We start from the raw sequence: 22,489 nt of genomic DNA on the forward strand, positions 1-22,489 counted from the left end.
AGCACAAATTCTATAGGACCTTTTAGGCAATTGTTAGAATTTGAGCTTTTATTCTAAGAGAGGTGAAAGACTACTGAACATGTATCTCTAGAGTATACAGTGGTAGAATTTCTGGGTCATAGGGTAGGCATATCTTCGACTTACTAATAAATGGCAAAGTATTTTCAAATACAACCATATCAATGCACTCCCACTAGCAGTATATGAAGGATCCCCACAGTTCCCCACTTCATCAACATTTGATATCAGGCTTTAAAAATTTTTGCCAATCTCATAGATTTAAAATGATATCTCATTGAGGTTATAATTTTTATTTCCATGAAGAATAATGAGATTTAACTTTTATTTATTTTTCCATGTATAGTTTTATTCTACCTCTTCTCAACCATAGTCAACATTTAAGTGCTTTTTTACTAAAACCAGAGTCACTTTTTGAATCATATTATATTTTCTTCTATTTAAGTTGTTTAAGATATAGTTTTGTTTTAATCTGAGCATCATGCTTTCACTGGAAATTTTATCTTAAATCCAAAGTAACTTTTTTGATTTTTTTATTTCTACAAAATAATAACTTTCAGCACTTATGAGACTTTTTAAAATTGAGGAATAATTTACATGCAGTGAAATGCACAGACCTCAAGTCATTTTTGGCAAATGCATACAGCTGTATAACCCAGCTCCTTATCAAGATATAAAACATCCCATTGCCTCCAAAACTTTCCTTTCGTCCCTTCTTACTCCCCATATATCCCCTCATCCCAGACCAGAAACAACCATTGATCTGAGTTCTGTCACAGTAGATTAGTTTTGCCTATTGTAGAACTTAATATAAATAAAATTGTACAGTATATGTGCTCTTGTGTCAGATCTTTTTATCCATCATGTTTTTGAGATTCATTCACTTCGTAGCATATATCAGTAGTCCTTTCTTTTTTTAATGCTGAGTAGCATTCCATTGTATGAATACGTAGTTTGTCCATTCTCCTATTGATGGGTATCTAGATTATTTCTAGTTTGATGTTTTTATTAATTACTCCGCTATGAATATTCTTGAATAATGTTTGTTGTGGACAATGCTTTCATGTATCTTGGATAAATATCTAGGAATGTAATTGCTGAGTTATAGAGTAGATTACGCCAAACAATTTTCTGAAGTGTTTTTATCATATTACATTCCTACTAGCAATGTATGAGCTCCAGTTGCTCCAAAACCTTGCCAATATTTTACGGCATCAGTCTTTTTCATTCTAGTCATTTTAGGAGGCGGTATCTCATTGTGAAGTGGTATTTCATTGTGGTCTATTCATATTTTTATTGAATATATATTTTCTCTTCTGTGAAATGACTCTCCAAACCCATATTTCTATTGAGATGTGTGTCTTTTCCTTTTTAATTCAGAGTAATTTACATTATAATGCTTCTAATGGTTCATGATTAATTATGAGTGCTGCTAATGGTGTTTTTCAGATATTTGTTATCAGGTGAAGGAAGTATTCTTATATTTCTAGTTTGGTAAGAGTTTTTTAAAAATTATGAGTGAATGTTAAGTTTAATTTTTCTGCTTGTATTTAGGTGATCAATCATATGGCTTTAATTCTTTAAACTGATAGTGTTGACTTGCATAAAAAGAGTAATGTTGAACTAACATTGAATTCCTAAAAAAAACCTTAATGTAGTTATGATATATTATCCTTTTTATGCATAGCTTGACTCAGTTTGCTGATATTTTTTGATATTTTGTTTTTGGTTTTCATATTGATGTTAATGAGTGAGACACCTGTAATTCTTCTTCCTTATATTATCCTTATCTGTTTTTTGACAAGGTTATTAATAGCCTCATTAAATGTTTTGGGGTGTTCAATATTTTTCTATTTTCTGTGTGAGGTTGGAATTATATGGTGTTTACATATTTTATAGATCTCAACTATAAACCATATATGTATGGTGTTTTCCTTTCGGGAAGATTTTAAACTAATAATTCACAATTTCTATTTCTATGTGAGTTTGCTTTGGTTTGATTTTTAAAGAAAATTTTACCTTTCATCTGAATTTCAAATTTATTGTCATGAAGTCACTCACAATATTATTTAATTGCATTTTAATATCTACTAAATCTGTAGTTATGTTCCATTTTTCTTTATTCTTATTACATTTTGTGTCTTCTATCTTTGTTCGCGATTAGTATTGCCTAAACTTTGCCAATATTTTTAGTCCTTTTTAGAATACCACTCGTCCCTGTTTATCCTCTTTATCAGCGGTTCTGAATCCTTTCTACATATTAGAATCAACTGAAGAATCTCTTAAGAAAATATCGAGGAGCCAGCTTGGTGGTGTAGTGGTTAAGTTCAGCGCATTCCACTTCGGCAGCCCAGATTCGCAGATTCGGATCCCAGATGCAGACGTGTATCACTCATCAAACAATGCTGCTGTGGCAACCCATATACAAAATAGAGGAGGATTGGCACAGATGTTAGCTCAGGGAAAATCTTCCTCATCAAAAAAAAAAAAATAGTGATGTCTGAGGGCACATGCCCAGTGGCTCTCATCTAATTGGTCTGAGATGAGGCCTGAATATCTGTATTTTTTAAAGCTCCCAAAGTGACTCTAACAATCAATAAATGTTGAAAACTATTGCTTTATGTAGCACCTTAACTTCTACAGTTTTCTCTTACATTTATTTCCCTCATATACTATCTTTGCTGTTATTCTATTGTTTTCTGAAATTTATAAGTTGGATGTTTATTTAATTTTTAGTCTTTTTAAATTTCTAATATAAACTTTTCAGACTATATATTTTAACTATCCTTTGTCTATAATCCCCCACTGTTCATTGATATACACTATTTTCTTTATTATTAGGTTCTAGGTGGATTCTAATTCTATGATGTCTTCTTTGACCCATGAGTTAAATAGTAACATGCTTTTAAATTTCCAAATATATGGGGCTGGTTACACTTTTGTTACTTATTTCTTACTTAAATGCATTTTGGTTAGAGAGCATATTTTGTCTGATACTGAGTCTTATAAATTTTTAAAAACTTATTTTATGGCATAGTACATGATTAGTTTGTTGTGTGCTTGAAAAGAATCTCTGTTCTCTAATAGTCGGGCACAGTGTTCTAATTATATATGTCCACTAGGTCAAGCTTGTTAATTTTGTTATTCAAGTTTTCTGTATCCTTACTGAGTTTATCTGCTTGATCTATCAATTACTTGGAGAGGTATATAAAATTCTCTTACTATCATGGTGGAGTGGTCAATTTCTCCTGATTCTATAAGATTTACTTTCTCTTCCCCTATCAGCTCCCTCCTGAGCTGCTGTCCACTCGGGTGATCCAGAAGGGGACCTCTAAAGCACACAATCCAGGACAATCACACCTGGGATCCACATTTGGAATGGCTTTTCGCCTAGTAACAGTGCCTTTTTGAAATTTAGATATGAGGTGGAATGTCAAAGCCCATATTGGAAGGGGTGGTAAAAGTGAGCATCAAGATATTTTACCAGTTCTTCACAAACCATAGAAAGAACTACCTGTTCACCTACATCCCTGGCTATGATCCAATTCAGGACCCAAACTCAAAGTAAACTCCACAATATTTAGTCAGCATTGCTTCAAATAAGGAAGTTCCTCTCTTTTTCAGATGCTGGAAGCAATCCAAGAGATAAAAATAGAAAAAAACTAAACCAGGAAAACCAAGGTGACACCAATGTAGAAATCTAAAAATACATCAAGACCAAAATAACCAGAGTGATTGGTGATTTCCATAAAGTAAAGATAGAATGCCTTATGCACATGTATGTCAAGGCATCATCTCAAACATCAGGCACTCCAGTTTTGAAGATACATTTAGCTACTGGCAGTCTCAAATTAATTACAAGCTGCTCGTCCCAAAGAGAGACATTCAATTTTAAAGCACAAGTTCTAAAATTCATAGAGGAACTAAAAAGATGGAAATGGAACTCTGGCTGGTGTTGATGCTGATATATATTCAATTGACCTATATATCCTCATTCTTCCTTTCTCAACCTTGACTTTCCTTCCCCATATATACATCTCTCAGGCTCCATGCGTCATTTTTTTCTCCTACAAGACAGCTTTTAGTGTTTATCATTTCCAGTAGATTTAACTTGGATTTATATATATATATATATATATATATATAATGCATAATACATAACAGGTAATATACATATATAAATGTGCATAAATGTTGTGGTGTATGGGAGTGGCAGAGAAAGCCATATGTCCCAGTCTCATTCCTCTCTGACACCAAGTTTAAAGGCAAGAAATTTAGCATTAGCTACTTTTCCTGGGGGAAAAAAATGATCTTCATTCTGCCCCCTCCCAACATAGTTCAGCCACTGTTATTAGAATTGGCTTTATAACTCCATCTGATAAAAAGAACCCACTAATGGACCGTTTAGTACTTCACAAAATACATGAAATGGCAGCAAGTTTCCTTTCACCCTTCTCAAAAAAAAAAAAAAAAAAAGCTTTGACAAATAACTATGAAGAACTAAGAGGCTAGACTGTCCAATATTCAAAAGACTTGATCTTGTGTCCCTTTGGAAAAACAGCAGAATGAGGCAGCCAGGGAGTAAACGGTGCTGCTGCAGAGAAGGGAACAGCCCACACAGCCTAAGAGGCCTCACTAATAGAGCTCTTAAGCTAATACGTGTCATCCTTGGGCTGAATGTTAAATCAATGGGGACCAGTTCGTCCTAACGTCCCAAGTTCTGTAAATCACCAAATGTCCTAATTAGAATCATCTCTCAGCGGACTCTGTGGATTACTTTGAGTCAGAAGGGAAACAAAAAATAATGAGATTGTGGCTGTTCAAGTCATCTCTGCCTCTCGTTTCTGTAGATCTCTTTATTTTTCATTCAGTAAATATTTACTGAGTAACTACTACATGCAGGCATTGTATTCAGCACAGGATGAATGAGCCCTTTCCCAAAGAGTTTACTAAGAAAGACATGATTCCTGCCATTAAGGAGTTTCCTAAGAAAGGGACAGATAAAATGCTGTGAAAATTCAGAAAAGAAAGAGATGAGGGGACCTGTGTTTAAAAAAGGAAAGAGTAAAAGGAGCCATGATAGCTTCCATAGTAACCTCTACCCCACTAATGTGGCCAGGTAAAACATGGGGTGCCCAGTCAAATTTGAATTTAAGATAAGAAACAAATATTTCTTTTCTTTAGTAGAAGCATAGCACATGTATTATCTGGGGAAACTTATACTAAAGATTATTCATTGTTTATCTGAAATTTGAATTTAACTGGGCATTCCGTATTTTTTTTTTTGACAATCCCAGCAAAGATTTCTCTGGGAGGAGGGCAGCAAACCAGTATGTGGGCCTCTTTTTAATTTTATCAGCACCAATATTCCTAGTCAGAGTGATCTTTTAAAACATATATCAAATCACGTCGTTCTCATGCTGAAAACCTGCTCTTTAATTCCTGTCATATTCCGAATAAAATCCAAACTCCTCACCAAACCCTGTAAAGGCTTACTGCTCTGACTCTTGCTACCCCTCTAATTTGTACAATAGGCCTATGAAGAGGACACCATTATTAGTCCCATTCCACAGGTGAGAAAAACAAGACCTAGAAAAGGAGGACATGCCCTACTAGATTTCAAAACCAGTTGTCTTATATAAAAACCATTATAGCATTAGTACAGAAAGTATAAAAACAGATTAGAAAAACTTAAAAAAAAATTAAATATTGGTAACATTCAATGTTGGCAAGGATGGAGAGCAACAGGCACTTTCATGCACAGTAGTGTGAACTGGTCATGCTGTTTTGGAGGGAGATTTGGCCTTGTTTATGACCACTTAAAAATATTTGTCCCATGACTTGTTTCGCTTAGCATAATACCCTCAAGGTCAATCCCTGTTGCACCATATGATTTCACTCATGTGGAAGATAACCAAACATGTGGATAAGGAGAACAGATTAGTGGTTACCAGAGGGGAATGGGGTGGGGGTAGGGGAAAAGGGGTAAAGGGGCACATATGTATGGTGACGGACAAAAAGTACACTACTGGTGGTGATCACAATGCAGTCTATACAGAAACCGAAATAGAATAACGTACACCTGAAATTTACAGTTATAAACCAATATGACCTCAATAAAAAAACTTCCATTAAAGTCAGAAACAAGAAAAAAAAAGATATGTGTCCTCTGAGTGAGCATTCATATTCTAGGTATTATCCTATTTACATGTGCACATACACTCACTTATATATGTAAATAGATAAAATAAGATCAGAAAGTGTGCAAACCATCTTCTTTTCAGTTGTTACCTCTAGGAAAGAGAGTGAGAATGGGGCACAAGGGGTCAATAGGGGCTTTCAGTTTTTATTAAAGGTTTATGGCTAGGATATATTTGTGATTTTCTTGTGTGATTTAAATTAATATTTTTAAAAATAAAGACAATAGGCTAGAAAAAGACATTCCAAAAGTCATTAGTGATGACAGGATTATAAGTAAATTATTTCTCTTTTCTCTTGAAACAGGGTGCCCTTACCCTGGCTGAAAATTGGCTCTATGATTTCAGAAAATGTGATGGACACAAGAGGGGAAAACTGTCATATAAACACTGCAAGTCATTTTCTTTCTCTCAAATGATAAGAACTCAAATCACCTTTGGGGCAGATTGCTCTTTTCTTTTGGGGAAAGTCCCCTGAACAGCCCCTTGTTACACAAATAAAAAACATCTATTTTTCTTGGGGAAAACTATAAAGTAGTCTGGATGTAGGTGTTTTAGACTCAGAAGTAACTGTTCTCTTTCGTAATGTAAATTGTTATATATGATTGAGTTAGGGCTGTATTTTATTGCTTTCGGGGTAGTAAGGTGTGGCTCTCCACGAATTTATCCTACACTGTGCTTATATTGTTGCTTGTTCGCTTGGGGAAGTGGAAATGTTTAGCAATTTCTCACAGGATAGCTTTAGTTGAGATCTCGAGAACTCAGGAAAGATGCATAGGTGTGATCTTTATCTGCTGCATAACTCTAATTCTCATAAAAGAAGAATGACAATAGGTGTATGTGGCTTAAATTGGACTGGATTGGTAGTATTCTATGCATCATACATTTTAATTTGAAACCAAAGGATCCAAACTTTGGGAAATGCACTGATGCTGAATAAATCACTGTCTTTAGAGCTAAAGAATAAGGATACAATTCTACAAGGCCTCAAGCAAGAGAGAGTGGGAGTTGCCCTTTCAAAAGTGTTGACATTCCCATTAGCAGTCATCCTTAAAAAGGACAGGGATTGGGGGAGGAAATAAGAACAAGGGAATTGGTCCTCTTTTAGCAATAAGAGGAAACTTTTCCTCTCTCTGTTGGAAAGAGTTGTAACTTAACCTGGAACCTACTGTGTAAACATGCTGACACTATTTGTTGTTTGGGGCAAGGAGTGGCAGCTAGCTCCTGGCTACATGGAAGCAAGCCAAGAGCTTAGGCAGAGAGATACCTTTTATGAAATCCTGATTATGGATTTGGCCCTGTGCACTATGAGAGCAGCCACATATACTACTAGTGGTGGTGGTGAAGTGTCCTCTGTGTTGTATTTTCTTTCCATGATCCCCAAACTTTTAGTAAAGTGTTATGAAAAGAAGGGCTAACTTCCTGGGTGTGCAACATGTGCAGTTACACATGGCTACACATTTAGAAGAGTACTGCAATTGTTTTAATGCTCTATGGTTGCCACAGATGTTTGCTCAGGGCGAATAATCCTCAAGCAAAAAAGAGGAAGATTAGCAATGGCTGTTAGCTGAGGGCAAGTCTTCCTCAGCAAAAAGAAAAAGTTTCAGTCTTATCAGCTGTGAGAAACATGGGACATTCACAGGGTCTTCAATCCATGGTTGGAGTAGTGGTAGCAACAGTGAAGATGAACAGAAAACACCTGTATATAGCAAAACCACCGATCCTGAGGACCATTGGCAGCAGGGACAAAGCACCTTGTCAAAGACAACTCTAGAGCATTCTTGAAGATTCTCATAAAGTAGGGACACTTTTGAGAGGTCCTAGGCAGATGGAGATCTCAGTCTCTGTAATTTAATTAAACAAAGAAAATTTGAGTTACCTGGAAGTCCACTGTCTGGAATTATTCATTGTGTCCCTTTGGTTTGTTTGCATTTTTTACTTTTCTTAATGGGCATATATTAACTTGTAAAAAGTTAGAGATGCAGAACCATCAATTGTAGGAGTTAGGAGGAATCTTGAGGTATATTGACTTCAGCGGTTCCCACCCTGTGTGTTAAAGACCCGTGAGATAAGGTGCTATTGATGTGGATTAAGGCTGCCCCAGCTAGAGAAGCCCAAGGTGACCTGGCCTACATGCAAACTATATGACCCAGTGGATTTTTTTATGGTATGAATTAGGGCTGCTCCAGGGAGAGAAGCCCAGGGCATCCTCACCTACATGCCGATCTATATGGCAAGATTCGTATCTAAAAGTTATATGACCTCACAATAACCAGACCCCATCTGCACTGAAATCATTTAATGACTTTTTACATCATCTTTTCTTTTTCCAGTAAAAATAAGTCACGTACCCATGCCTTATAAAATTAGCCCTAACCCTCAACTCAGGGCAGCAGAAGCTCTGACTGCCCATGGGTCCTGTCCCCATGCTATTCCACACTATTCTCTAAATAAAAAGAGCACTACTGCCACATCTTGAGAGTCCAAGAAATCTTTCTTTCGACTCCTCGGCTCACCGACCCCGCATCACTATCACAGGAATCTACACACACCAGGATCATTCATAGTCAGGATAAATAAAGTGCCTCACTGTCCCCTCAGCTGAAATGCTTTTTACCCCTCTCCTCGCCTGGATAACTCCTACTAATGCTTTGGCCCTTAGCTTAGATATGACCTCCACAGGAAATCCTTCTCTGATGACCTCAGGCTGTATTAGATGCTTCTTCTGGGAGCTGCCAGAGAAGCTCTGTACCCATACCACACTACCTATCATCCTACAACTGTCTGTCAACTTACCTGTCTCCCCAGGGACCATGAGTCTTTGAAAATAGAGACCTTGGCTCATTCATCTTTGTTCCTCTACCACTTAGCAAGGCTCTTGCTACATCTTAGATGCTAGTAAACTGTGGGTGAATAAGTAACTGAATGAATGAACAATGTCCCATGTTTTTCAAACTGTGCATATGATGCTGTAATTGCTAAAGAACATATTCTTTTTATAGTCTTAATGTTATTAAGTGTTCAACTCACAGATGCCTTAAATACACATTACTACCATGAAAGTCTCTGAAATACTTTGATAATAAAAAGGATCCTTCATAATTGAAAATATTGAGGACCACTTATCTAGTTTAACTCTTTTAGTGTACAAATGAAGGTACAGAGGAGAGATTGTATTAATTTGCCCAATGTCTCAAACTTTACCAAGGGCAATGGGGCCAACAGCCAGCACCTGGGCCTCAGTCTTTTCCTGACTTCTAATTCTCTGTTGTTTCTCCTCCCTAAATCTGGCAATTCAACCTGTGCAAACAAGATTGATGCAAAATAGCTTTCTTGTACTGATGCTTCCCTCAGGTCTGCAAAGCAGTAGTAGCAAAGTGGCCCATGTCTCAAGGCCCATGTCTGGTACCCAAGAGGCTAAATGCGAGAATGAGGCAAGCCAGTGAGCAGGCAGGCTGAGTGGGTCAGCATAAAGTCAATTCACAGAGAAGGACAAAGTGGTGAAGTCTTTCCAACATAGTATTTGGCAATATCAGATGCTGAGCCAAGGGGTAAAGGTGCAAGAAATGTCCGTAGCAAAAATTTCTAATAGTATATGAAGTCCATGTAGGCAGTGCCCGTCTTGTTCACTGCTATATTCCTAGCGCCAAGCACAAGGCCTGAAATATAGCTGCTGCTTAATAAATGCTTACTAACAGAAGGAATAAATGAAAAATGGGAATTGAGCTTCTCCGTGTCTTGAAGGAACTTCTCCAAAAAGCTATTTAAAGCAATAAGCCTTGCAGATCCACCTGTCTGACTCTAAATGGATACTCCATGGTCTTCAATTCTGCTCCCTCAATATCCAAATTATCAGGCAAGGGCAACATTTAACAAAAGAAAGACATACCTAACGGGAGCTATACCTTAAGACTGCAGCTGAGGGGAGAAAATGGACCTACCTGATACTAAAATAAAGGAAACTCAGTCAGAAGCTCACATGCATAAAACAGGCCTTTAAAGCACATCAGCCAAGTCAAGTGAAAGGACTGCTGCAACTCTCCAGAGCTATACCCCCAGGAAGGCCTTTCATAAAGACTTTGTTTTGTTTTCCTTTTAGGTTTTTATTTTATGTTCTTTATAATCTGATTCCTTCTGGATAAACTAGAGGAGGGAGATCAGTAGAATATGATAGGTAGATAGTAGTGTGATTGTTTCTGGGCTCCACAAACCCTGGGGATGGACCCTGAGCCATGTACACCCCTAAGAAGTCCTGACTGATCTTATAAATTTATCCTTTCTCCATAATGGGGCTGGAGACCTTGAGATTTTAAAACAATTACTTCAACTCTCCATTTCCCTTTGCTTGTTTAGACACAGATTTAGTGGCTATTTCAAGATGGGAATTTTCTGGTTTCTTCCACCTGCCTGGATGCCATTTCATAACACCTTTTTATTCAAGTTTTCATGTCATTAATTCCCCCTCTTTAATCCTGTTAGAAGTCAGTGTCCTTTAATGTCATCCATTGAATTTCCCAAGAGTGAACATTTTTTTTTCTCATCTTGCAAACATCTTCTAATTAATGGTCACCACCGCCTTCTCATTAATGCTAAATACAGGAGGCAATTAATGATCACTCATGCACCAGATGAGATTTTCAGGCACGGTTCACTCCAATATTGCTGTAGCTTTTCTGACCTCAGTCAAAATTTCATTTCTACGTCCTTTCTGTAAAGGGAAGGATGTCACAATTTCACTTTCTCAACTTCTCCCAAGCAACAGACTCTTTCCATCAGCAAGCATGTTCAAGTGTTCCCCATATATATATTTTAAAAGTCCAAATGCAATGAAAAGGTACCATAATCCCTCAACTATCTATCTCCCTCTAGCTATTACCTCCTCCCTTCACCTCTTCATAGCCAAGCATTTTCCATGAGTAATCTACATCCGCTAGTCCTACTTCTACCTTAACCCAGTATAATCTGGTTATTGAGATATTCTTGCTATTGAAATTACTAAGCTCAGCAATTATGTCAAAATGCAAAATCTTTGATTTCTATATGCCATATGATTCTACTGACCACCAGTTTTTTTTAGTAATTATTCTGGTGATATTTGTAGCACCATTTTTTTCTTGGCTCTCATCGAATTTCTTATACTGTTTCTCTCCATTCTCCTTCACTGGCTCATTTTACTTCATCCATCAGTTAAATATTGATAAACTCCAGGGTTCTTCTTTGCCTTTCTTTCCTAAATTCATCCTAGGAAAGAGCATATACTCTTCTACCTACTGATTGTAATTTTCCAAATTGGTGTCTTTTACCCCATTATATTTCCTGAGCCCCAGGTTCATTATCTGGCTTCCTACTAAAAATCTCCACTTGGATGACCCACAGGTAACTCATACTCATTTCCCAAACTAGACTTATCAACTACCCTACTTCAAATTTATTCCTCTTCCAGTGTTCTCGGTGAATCACACCACTACTCATGTAGTTGTTCATATTAGAAAGGTAAGAGTCAATCTTGATTCCTCCATCCTTCTCATCCCTCCAAACACAGTCATCTCAAGACTCCCTCCTAATTATCTCTTAAACTCTTATCTTCCTCTCTACCTCCCTACTAATACTTTGCCACCACCAGCATGAAATCCAAAATTCTTATCACAACCATCCAATGCTCATTTATTTAACCAATATTTATTGTGTTGCCAACTCTGTTCTAAGCATGGTGCAGAATGCTTTTCGTGTTTAAGTCCCTGGCTAATACTGTAGGGTCATCTTTTTTGAATCAACCCAATCTCTCTGCCACTTTCCATGCTTGCATCATAACAAGTTATTTATGTTTCACTAAATACATACTCCTCTCTTGCTTTTCTAATTTTTCAGAGACTGTTTGCTGTAACTGAGGTTTTTTTAAGATTCAGTTTAAGTGTTAAGTGGAAATAGTTATATACCAAGTGACTCTATACTGTTTGCAGCCACACAAGGATACACAGGTGTTATTTGATTTTCTTCCTGAGAACAGTCCATCTGCATTTTTATGGGTCAGAACCATTGCTACTACAAGGAAATAACTGACTGAGCCTGAGGTGTTTTTGTTGAGGGTAGGGAATGTTAGATTAGATGGGCTTTAGGTTAGAAAGGGAACCAAGGGTAACATGTCTGCCCAGGATGTCTTCCAGCCTAGCCAACAGAAGTTGGACTAGATTGGGCTTGAGTTACCCAAATGCTTTTGGAGTACAATTACTCAATACTTTAATCCAAATTCTGAGGTAGACTAGCAAGAGAAAGATTTTGATGCTCAAATATTTTTGACCATCACCACATGGGAATGGGCCTCTTGTCTTTAAGCATTCTTGCTAGCACTGAAAGAGAGAACAGGAAGGGATTCTAACATGTCTTTGTACTTTTTTATGTTTCTTTAAGCTTCTCATTGTCCATCACTACCCCTAGCTCATCCCCTTTGCTAAAACTCAGCTTGTTTTCTCAATATATCCTTCAGTAGGTGTTCCCAACCTGCTGCAACTGCTATCTTTAAACAGATTATTTTTCAATATAGTTTTCTAGCCTGATGCTCCCCTCTGACCGTTTCTGACTCTCTTGCTGTTTTGTTCCACTCTCACTTGGGAGCTCTCCCCAGGATTTGAAACTCAGCATGGAAACAAAATATATCCATTTCCTCCTCCCCCAGGAAAGCCAGACAGAGTCACAAGTATGAGACATGCAAACTGATTTTGGGCTCTTTCCTCTAACATATCAGAGATATTCAAATCTTTGCTTTTTAAACCTCTGCTTCTGATGCTAATAATTTATAAAAACCGCATTTCTTGTAAACAATTGTCCTAAAATCCAGTTTCCAAAAGAAGAACAAGAACAGCAACAACAAACATGTATATAGGACTTACTATGCACTGGGCTTTATTCTAAATTCTGTGCGTGCGTGTATGTATATAATACTCCTCAGATAAGATTGCCTATGACTCAGGCACTACTACCACTCAAACTTTACTGATAGAGAAATAGGCACAGAGAAACTAAGAGACTCACCCTAGGTCACATAGCTGGTAAATGTCAGAGGCATGCTTTTAACCTACATCATCTGGCTCTCAAGTCCATGCCCTTAACTACTATGTTATACTTGTCCCCTTTTGACTATCAGGCCAGAGGTAAAATTCATCTGACATTCCACATTCTCTCCCCAGCAGACCTTCAAGATAGTATTATTAAAGACAAATCTTATAATGTCCTAGTCTAGAACCCATATCTGAGCTTCAAGGTAGTAACCACTAGTCACATGTGGCTATCGAGCTCTTAAAACATGCCTAGTGCAATTGAGTAATTGAATTTTTAATTTTATTTAATTGTAATTAATTTTAATTTTAATTAAAATAGCTACATGTGGCAGTGATTACTATCTTGGACAGTGCAGTAGCTTTGGCTTTTCTTTAGCAACCAGAAAATGAATATTGATCAAACATACCTGTCACTAAAAAGAACAAGTGCATAAGAGCACAGCCTTTTTTTTCCCAATAGAATAGGACATAACTGGGAATCTAAGACACAGGGAAAAGTAATAGTCCATGTTGGTGTTGAATTGAGAGTGATGCTAGGACAAGGTAGGCCAAGAGAATTCAGGGAACTAAGCCAAGTCACAAAAAGGTCATGTTAGGTTCATGACACACAGATACAAGTTTACAGCCAGAGCGCCAGGGAGCAAAGTCCAGAAGGAACAGATTGACCAAGAGGAAAAGCCTTTATCATAGTTTTGGATGTTAACTTAAACAAGAAGAAGATCAGCTGTGATATTCAAGCTGAGGCAAGTCAGAAGTCTCAGTTAGGCAAAAGGGCACAAGTATAGCACAGACTAAGTGTATATGCAGTAATTAGTTCACACTGGGCACCAGGCAACAAAGAATAAAATTGAAACAGGAAGGCAGATAATATATTTAAAAGGAAGACAAGTGCAAGCAAGTGGGTCCATCCTACAGATGGACCAGCTTAGCACATTTGATCCTAATAATAACAGGTACCACTTAGTGGGAACCTACTATGAGCCAGACACCATTCTTGGTGCTTTGTACATACATAATATAATTTAATCTTGTGAGGTAAATACAATCATTATCTTCATTTTATAGACGAGAAAACTGATCCTCAGTGAGGTTATCTTCCAAAAATCATGCAGCTATTAAGCGGTAGAGCCAGGATTTGAACCAAAGTGTGTCCAAAGTCCATCTAATTTGCACCACTCTATTGATATAAAGTAGATATCTTTAGGCCTAGGCATAGGGAAAGGTTCTGGGAGGGAATTTGTAGGCCCAGAAGGAAAGAGGAGATCTCTTCAAAGAGGTGTTCAAAAGAGTCAGAGCCTGAATTATGGGCATATATTGGTCTATTAAAAAGTAAAGGAGAATCTCCATTGAGAGGAGGCTGATAGTTTGAGCAGGGATAGAGGTATGTAAAAGTATGGGGTTATTCTGGAGGCAATAGCAAAGGATGGGACAATGCTAATGTTAGCTCCCATTTACCCATGTACAAGACACTGAACTAAATGTTTCCAACATAACTAGATGATTCATAGCTATTTTCTATAATTTTCACTTAAATTGTTTATGGGAAATTGCATGAGCTCCATTTCACAGATGAAGGCTTGAGTACATGAAAAGGCATGGATTATAACCAAGGCCTGTCTGGTTCTAAAGACATACTTTTTCCTTTGTAACATATGGCTTCCATGAAAAGCCACATGGAAGGCTTTGATCTCTCCCTACCCTTCAAATGTTGGCTTCTGAGACTTTCTTTCATTCTTTACATCCTCTTTTAGATTGGGTGCATGTTTCAATAGCCAAATGTTCAGACCATACAGGGATCTCTAGGTCTCTAAAGAACATGTCCTCTTCTCAGCTATTAATTTCCATAGGAGCCAACTCAGAGGCAACCCCAGAGTTGCTGTGTGGTGAGGAAATTTAGGTATGATCATCTGGTTTGGGGCCTATCTAGAAATTTGCCATGAAGTTGCATCCCCATATCAAGCTGCAAAGCACATGATTCTTGCTTTGATTTACGTGAAAGTTTCTACTTCCTAATTATTGCCCTATTTTTTTAACTTTGTTTCTATTGAAGTAAAATTTATGCATAGGAAATGCACGTCTTAAGGGTACTCATTCAATGAGTTTTGACAAGTGTATACAGCCCTGTAAACAACACCCAAATCAAGATATGGAATATTTCTATCATCCCAGCAGAAAGTTCCTATGTTACCCTTTCCCAGTCAATCCCTCCCTACAACCCCTAGCCCAGGCAACCACTGTTTTGATTGTTTTGTCCCTTTTTGAAATTCATTTAAGTGATATTATACTGTATATACTCTTTTGTGTCTGGTTTCTTTCACTTAATCTTGTATATGTAAGATTGATCTATTAATTGAAAAGAACATCCTTTCTCCACTGTGTATTCTTGGTCAGCCTTAAAATAAGAATTCTGTAATTTGCAACAACATGGATGAACCTATAGGACATTATGCTAAGTGAAAGAAACCAGATACAAAGAGTAAATATTATATGATCCCACCTGTATGAAGAATACGAAAAAGTCAAACTCATAGAAGCAGAGAGCAGAATGGTGGTTACCAGGAGCCAGGGGAGGGGGAAACAGGGAGGTGTTGGTCAAAGGGTACAAAGTTTCAGTTATGCAGGATGTAGAAATCCTAGAAATCTACTGTACATGATAGTGCCTGTAGTTAACAATACTGAATTGTATATTTAATAATATAATAATAGAGTAGATCTTATGTTAAGTGTTCCTATCACAATAAATAAATAAATAAAGAGGGTGGGAGGAAGCTATTAGAGGCAATGGATATAATTTATGGCACTTATTGTGGTGATGGTTTCATGGATGTCTACTTATCTCTAAACTCTTCAAATTGTATTCATTAAATATGTACAGCATTTTGTATGTCAATAATACCCTGACACAGTGGTTTGAAAAATATTGATCTGTGCTTTAGCATGTGTCAGTAATTCATGCTTTTTGCTTAGTAGTATTTCAATGAATAGATATAGCACAATTTGTTCCTCCACTCTCTTGTTGAGGGACATTTGGGCTTTTTCCATCTTGGGGATATTATAAATAAAGCTGTTTTAAATATTCGAAACAAGTCTTTTTTGTGGACATATATTTTAATTTCTCCTGGGGAAAGTGCCTCGTAGTCAAAATGCTAGGTCACAGAGTAGGCATATGTTTAATAACAAGGAACTGAGAAATAGTTTTCCAAAGTGATTGTAACATTTTACACTCTTACCAGCAAAGTACAGGTAGTCTTGGTTGCTTCACACACAAAGCTTTGGTATTGTCAATCTATTTAATTTTAGCCACTCTGGTGGTTGTGTAGTGGTATCTCACTATGGTTTTAATTTTCATTTCCCTGATGACTAGTGAAATTTAACATCTTTTTATGTGCTTAGTAAGGTTGGACTATTTTTATAGTGGTAGACTACACATATCTTCCATCAATTAAGCTGGGACACTATTAACCTGAAGTGCTTTTGTACAGGGCAGGGCAGGGCTAATGGAGATCATGGGATGGCCTAATGCCCCTTTGTCAAGCAACCTCTTGTCTGGTCACCGTGTCTACCTCAGTCAAGGACGCTGCTGCTACTGCTGCTGCTGCCACTGCTGCCTTTAAAACTGCAACATAGGGGCCAGCCTGGTGGTGCAGTGGTTAAGTGTGCATGTTCCACTTCAGCGGCCTGGGGTTCGCCAGCCCCGATCCTGGGTGCAGACATGGCACCCCTTGGCAAGCCATGCTGTGGTAGACATCCTACATATAAAGTAGAGGAAGATGGGCACGGATGTTAGCTCAGGGCCACTCTTCCTCAGCAAAAATAGGAGGATTGGCAGCAGATGTTAGCTCAGGGCTAATCTTCCTCAAAAAAAACAAAAAACTGCAAAATAATGGTCCTTTTTCTTGAGCAATTACTTTCTCAGGACTCAGAATTACAGTTCAATTGCTCAAGATATCTTACAAATTAACCCAAAGGTTATTGTTTCTCCTTCCAGGACTTAAACATTAGTTTTCAGACAGGAAAAAGAGGGAGTCAACTTTTGTGATCTGTAGTTCATAGATTTATGTCCCCATAGTTAGCCCGCAACACTGGAGATGATCGTATAACTGTATTGTAATTTATGTCTCACTGAGTTTTAATAATAGCATCCCCAAAAGCTAATTCAAAATTAGGGGAGAAAGAAAGAGTGACAAAGACATAGAGAAAAATCAAATCGATGAAGATAAAGCAACACAGTTACCTGAAAAGTGTAGAAATGCCTACTTTTGGTGTGAGGGAATCCAGTCCAAATTGACTTGGTGTGATTTTGTTCTCTTCTAGTCAAATGAATTTTGTATAATGAGGTTTAAGATGAGGAGAGGATTAATAATCAGCTGGATACATTTCAGAAGCTTGAATGTTGTAACTTGAAAGGATCTGCAAGGTCATCTAATACAACTCCCTGCAGAGTGCAGGAATCGACTCATAGAACCCATAAATGTTTTTATCTTTTAAAGTCCATTGGTCATAGTGAGAGCCTCTGGAGCCACACAAAATAAATCTATTGCCTTCTATATGTCAGCACTTCATAAGTTACAATAGGGTTATTATGCCCTCTACTCTCAACTCAAGTTCGACACTCTCAGTTCCTTCAGCCATTGCTTATAGAAACTATTAACCATCTTGGTCACCTTTGCTTATCACACTCCATTTGTAAACACTCTCCCTAAAATGTCCCCCCAAAAACACCATGTTATATATGTGATCTGAGCACGGATAAAGTGGGACTGTAAAATTCCAGAAAAGATACAATGTAGTCTCAGATTACATTAGCTTTTTGGTTACAACAGTAGCAATGACTGGTTTTGCCCCTACAGTCGATTAAAACTCTTAGGCTTTTTCATAAGCAGTCACTTCAATCTTGGCTTCCTCACTTGAGTCTTTTGGGGAGGAGGTAGGGTGGAGGTGGGGAAGGAAGTTGAGTATAGAACTTTTCATTAGTCTTTATTATACTTCATCTTGTTGGTTTCAGTCCACTGTTCTAACCTGCCAAGATTCTGTTATACCGTGTAAAAGTGCTTTGTAATTTCACCCTTTGTTTTTGTTGGAAAATCCTTCCATAATATCTCAGTACGCTTCTCTGCTTTAGAACCTAGAATCTAAAGGATAAAATTGAATCATTCCTTTTTGCTTCAGGCTCTTAAAGCATCATCATACTTCAGCTTCAGTATTTACTGCCTGGGACCTTAGGAACAGAGAAGACACAGGAGATGTAGGACACTGCATTTCAATTGTATTGAGCCCAGGACATCCTACAGAGATATTTTTGTTTCAGTAAATACCTGATATGACATCATTATACTTATTTTTCTTCTTTTTTCGGGAAGGAACAGGTAATGATAATCAACCACAATTCTGTATAATTAAGGGTCTAAGTTAATTGGCTTGAATTTGATGGAGATTTTATTGGAATGTAATTTACCTAAGTTACTAATGAACTATGTAACATTCAAATTTCAACTGATAATATTATCTACTCACTAAGAAAAAAAATATTGCGTTAAAAAAGTTCCATCAAAAACTGTTGTCCCACCATACCCTTGCGAGGAGAGGAGTGGGGGTAACTTTGCTGTTTGATCTAGTCTCCTCACTCTCTTAACATCAGAACTTTCTAAAAGGTTAACTTTGTACTTTATGTTTACTAGAATAACACAGGTGAAGGAGGGTTTACTGAAAAATCACCTATGCAGAAAAGCTTTAAAATGTTATAATGCAAGTACTCTTCATGGAGGTTTGACATCTCTGACATTACCACTCAAGAAAGTGCTTTACCAGGGCCAGCCCAGTGGCATAGTGGTTAAGTTTGCACACTCTGCTTTGGCAGCCTGGGGTTTGTGGGTTCAGATCTGGGATGTGGACCTGCAGACCACTCATCAAGCCATGCTGTGGTGGTGTCCCACATACAAAATAGAGGAAGATAAGCATAGGTGTTAGCTCAGGGACAATCTTCCTCAAGCAAAATAAAAAAAAGAAAGAAAGGAAGTGATTTACCAAAGGAGAATTCATGATGAATATGTCAACACTCTATAGTGCTTTTCACAAAAACTATAATATACACCCCTCCCCACTCATCTTTAAATCTAAATTTTCATTGTTTGACTAGAACTCTCATTGCCTGAAATTAATCAGAAATTTCTGAATCTTAGTTCATATCTATTTTATGCCCCCTCTTTACGCATCTTTATCCAAAATCTTGGTTTAGATAAAGGTCCAGTACTAACATGTACTCAACCAAAGGAGGATTAAATCCACAAAATAACTTCTTTCTGATGAATGTGAATCAGGTAAAAATTCCACTCTTTGATCAGAAACAACTAAAGACTTAGGTCACATTTATTAAAAAGCAGCTTCTGGATTTGCTTAAATGTTACTCCCTTCAAGACTCACTCAATATTTACAATATTTGTCATCTATCAAAATAGTTTAAAAAATAATTGAACTGTTTGGAATTTTTGCCTAAGATTTTTGGAAAGCTCCAGTTCCACCACTCTACTCCCAATCATCAGAACCTAAACCAAGTATTTCAAAGTGCCTACATACTATGTATGATAGGAGCATGAGGTTGAGTCAGACAGGTCTGTTTCCTGTCCCATTTCAGTCTCAGTTATATCATTGTTAATAATGGAATAATACATATCTCACAGAGTTGTTGTAAGGATAATTTCTATAAAGAGTATGGTATATAGTAGGTACTCAATAAAGACCAGTTTCATTAGCACTTACACCTACTCTTATCCCTGGGTCAGGCTTAAACACTAAATAATATCTATACAGAGGAAATTCAAGAATCAGATTCAATATATACCCCTACTGTCAGGTGAACATTTGTTTTAAGTGAAATGATGTGTCTTCATCAAAATTATCAGAGTCTACATCAAATGAGAATAATATTTGAATTTCAACACACCTTGCATTATGTAGGAGAAACTCAAGTTCAACTAGCTTCCTCATTTAACCAGGTTATATGGGCTCACTTAAACACATAATACTTTTTAAAATAACAATATAAAAACCAAATTCATGGATTTACTCATTGCAGTTCTTTGTTATAGATATGTATATGTCTGCCTTTGTTATACGTATGGTGTGTGTGTGTGACTATGACATATATGTGTGTGTGTGTTTTGTGTGTGTGTCTTTTATATGTGTGCTTATGTTTTCTGTTTTTCCTTTCTCCTAAATCAAGCTAGGAACCATTTGAGATCATGGATTGTATCTCTATTATAGTAAGACCCCCATTGCGAATAGATTGAGCTTTCCTGGAAAATAAGGACCAAGTCTCCTCCAACCCAGCTCAGTCTCACCCACAAATATTGCTGACTCTCAATCCATTGTTGATTAATTATGTGAACATAGAGCAGAGCCTGGAGATTACTGATAAATTCTGAGAGCAGCTGAATATGTTTCTTAGAGACCTGTGTCACGCAACATTGGGCCCTAGATTTTGGATGTCCATAATGAAATCATTCTTGGGTAAGGTGCATAAATGACTAAAGAAACTGCAGGTTTTTCCTATGTATTAATAGAATAAGATCCAAATGGCCAATAAAATGCAACATCAGAGAAGCACACTAAGAACATGACTGGTGGAGAAGTTTTGGGGAATGTAAACAACACTGGGCTGGCATTCAGAGACCACCTGAGTCTTTGTCCTGACTCTACCACTGATTTTTCTGTGACTGTGGTTAGTTTACTTCATCGGTCTAGGTCTCAGATCCTGGATCACTTATGAAATGACTAGATGAGATGCTAAATTCCTTCCCGGGTCTAACAGTCTAAAGTTCAACATTAAATCAAAATTGATGCATCTACCTCAGAACTCATGCTAACATTAGAATCTATATGATCCAGGTTAGTATATGACAAATTGCTGCTGTGGTCTTGAATTGTTTCTTATACATGCAGCTTGTATCCACAATACAGGAGTCATGGCTCACTCACACATCTGTATTTTAGGCCAAGACTTAGACCATGGCTGCTCAAACTAATCCGCGCTTTTAAAAATATTTGTGTTGATTGATTGATCTGGAAAATGAGAAATTTGACTACTGACGTGGCCTCACAGCTGTGATACCAAGATTAGCAAGGTAATATACATTAACATTGACACTGCTTTGAGCTTGCTAAATAAAAGACAGTATAAGTTCAGAGTGAATGCACAGATCAGGATCAATTTTCTATTTCCTTCCAAACCTTTCTAGTGATCAGCAAATATTAAATAACATGATGGGGTCTGCTGGTTTCTTTGAAACCCTATTTTTTTTTCAAGAAGTCCGGTATTTGTGTGTCTGACCATAAAAGGTTAGTTAAAAAGAATTTCTTGGGGGGCCAGCCCCATAGCGCTTAACCCAATGTAAAATATCTTGAGCAGTTGAGTTCACAACTTCTACTTCTCAGCGTCCGGGGTTCGCTGGTTCAGATCCCAAGTGTGTACATGGCACCGCTTGGCAAAAGCCATGGTGTGGTAGGCGTCCCATGTATGGAGTGGAGGAGGACAGGTGTGGATGTTGGCTTGTGGCCAGTCTTCCTCAGCATAAAAGGAGGAGGATTGGCAGTAGTTAGCTCAGGGCTAATCTTCCTCAAAAAAAAAAAAAAAACTTTCCTAGAAACCTAGCTCAGTAGTAGTCACCCAAATCAGTCCTATGCGGTTTGCTGTGAGGGATTCCAGAGATGCTCTCAGTCCCCAACTCTGCTCAATAGCCTCTCTCCTTACAGCATTTATGGTTACTGAGATTCTCATCTTAGAGTCACCTCTGTGGACATAAGAGGCAAGACTTAGGTAGTTTGGATGACGGGAAGAAAGAGCAAGAAATATAAGCAGGGCATTGAAGGAGAGCAAGTCCAGAAAAGGAACAGGAAGAGGGCACTCAAGAGGAGAAGAGATGCCTATGGCATTTCTTTTCCTTTTTTTTTTTTTTTTTAAACAATTGCACCAGGGCTAGAACCAAAGTAGGGAGGGGTGAACAGAAGAGAAAAACATACTTTCTCTCCTTCAGATGACAATTTAAATATGACTTCTAAAGATAAAAGTTGCCATTTTATTAGACCCTGGGCATATCATTCAGTCTTTTACTTCCTCAACGGAATCTAAACACTTTTCACCATCTCTACTGCTACCGCCACCATCACCCCTCACCTGGAGCTTTTATCAGCCTTCTAACCGGTCTCTTTGTTTCCACACTTGCC

This window comes from Equus przewalskii, chromosome X, assembly GCF_037783145.1.
Source record: "Equus przewalskii isolate Varuska chromosome X, EquPr2, whole genome shotgun sequence".
Classification (NCBI taxonomy): Eukaryota; Metazoa; Chordata; class Mammalia; order Perissodactyla; family Equidae; genus Equus; species Equus przewalskii.